Source organism: Primulina eburnea, chromosome 6, assembly GCF_022965805.1.
Source record: "Primulina eburnea isolate SZY01 chromosome 6, ASM2296580v1, whole genome shotgun sequence".
In the NCBI taxonomy this organism is placed as follows: domain Eukaryota; kingdom Viridiplantae; phylum Streptophyta; class Magnoliopsida; order Lamiales; family Gesneriaceae; genus Primulina; species Primulina eburnea.
The window spans coordinates 8,768,513-8,770,562 of record NC_133106.1 but is presented as its reverse complement, the minus strand read 5'-3'; the positions used below and the strand labels follow the sequence as shown (position 1 = coordinate 8,770,562).

Sequence of the window (2,050 nt, the reverse complement as noted above, 5' to 3'; positions counted from 1 at the left end):
CAGTGAATTTTCTGCTGCGTGCTAGAATTACAGGAATTGTTATTTTATTTGAATTGATTTTAAACCAACTATTTGATTTGTTTAAATAAAGTTGAGCTATGTCAATTGTGGTAATTAATATACAGTTTTAAATATTTACTCTTCGTGAGATCGATATCTGTACTCTAACCAGTACTGAAACTTGACACCGTATACTTGCGGTAGTGAAAACACGCGACAAGTTTTTGGCGCCGTTGCCGGGGAGTAAACTATTTAATTGCATATTGATATCATTACTAATTAGTCTTTACTTTAATTTAGAATTTATTTTATTTTATTTTATTTTATTTACCTTATTAATCTATAATCTTTTTGTTTTGCAGTGCATGCGAAGATTTCAAAATCCCGACTTGCTAATTTTTTATCCGGAAATCGAAAGAACTGCCAGGAGATTAAGGAAAGCAAGGAGAGAAGAAATTAAACCGATGGCTGAAAACAGAGATAATCAGAATGAGCTCCCTAGAGAGGTGCCAATCCGGGAACATTTCCGCCCAGTCATCAACGCTCACTACTCTGGAATAGCTCGTGGAACTATTGCTGCTAATAATTTCGAGCTAAAGCCCGCACTCATCAACATGGTTAAACAGAACCAATTTGGAGGAGCAGCCACCGCAGATCCCCATCTTCACCTCAGAACTTTTCTGGAGATCACGGATACGGTAAAAATGAACGGTGTTTCTGACGAAATTATTCGATTGCGCCTGTTTCCGTTTTCTCTCAGGGATCATGCTAGGAGCTGGCTCCAATCTCTACCACTGGGAAGTATTACTACTTGGGCAGATTTGGTTACGAAGTTTTTGTCAAAGTACTTCCCTCCTGATAAATCTGCTCAGCTGAAAATAGATATCACCAACTTCAGGCAGAGAGAATTTGAAGTGTTATATGAGGCTTGGGAGCGATACAAGGAATTACTCAGGAAGTGCCCGAATCATGGCTATGCAGATTGGGTGCAGATTGAGTTATTTTACAATGGTTTAGACAACTAGAGGGAATGTGGATGCAGCCGCCGGAGATACTATTTTTTCTAAAACACCTGATGAGGCCTATGATTTGCTTGAACAGATGACCATCAACAGTTATCAGTGGCCGAGTGAAAGATCTGGATCAAGGAAACCTGCTGGAGTGTATGCTGTAGACCCGATCACATCACTTACTGCACAGGTTTCGGCATTGACCGCACAGATTGCAGCGATGAACAAGCCAGGCCAATCTACGTCTGATGTAGCATTGGTGACTGCTGAGGAAGAGCCAGTTGTGGAGGAAGCTCAGTACATCAACAATCGCGGCTTTGGAGGTTATCGAGGTAATCCTCCCCCTAATACTTATCATCCAGGTTTGAGGAATCACGAGAATTTCTCCTATGCAAACAACAAGAACGTATTGAATCCCCCACCGGGGTTCAATACACAAAAAGGGGAAGGAAAGCCATCTTTTGAAGATCTGGTTGGCACATTTGTGACTGAGTCTGGGAAGAGGATGGCGAGAACTGAGTCTCGTCTTGATAATATGGAGACACACATGGGCAATATGGGTGCCACGATGAAGTCCTTGGAAACACAGATTGGGCAACTAGCCAATGCTTTAAAAGATCAGAATCGAGGACAGTATCCCAGCAATACCAAGGTGAATCCTAGGGAACAGTGAAAGGCTGTCACACTTAGGAATGGCAAGGAAGTCGGAATTCCAGAGCCTGCTGAAGAAAGTGTAGAGGTTACAGTCGAGGAAGATGAAGGAAAGAGCGAAAGTGTTGGAGAAGAGAAAGTATAGGAACCTGAGAAAGTACTTAAACCGCAGCCCTTACCAAAGGTGAATCTTCCATACCCACAGAGGTTCAAGAAGAAAGGACTAGATGATCAGTTTGCGAAGTTCCTGGAAATTTTCAAGAAAATAAACATCAACATCCCATTTGCCGATGCATTGGAGCAAATGCCCAATTATGCTAAGTTCATCAAGGATGTGATGTCCAAAAAGAGGAAACTTCAAGAGTTTGAGACTGTAAAGCTGACCGAAG

At 41.8% G+C, this 2,050-nt stretch overlaps 1 non-coding gene across 1 annotated transcript; it reads right to left on the bottom strand.

The window, feature by feature from the left end:
- Positions 1-869: 869 nt before the first annotated feature.
- LOC140835569 (small nucleolar RNA R71) lies at positions 870-976 on the bottom strand. Its single transcript, XR_012118893.1, has one exon. It is a non-coding gene; the product is annotated as a small nucleolar RNA R71 (small nucleolar RNA).
- Positions 977-2,050: the final 1,074 nt, after the last annotated feature.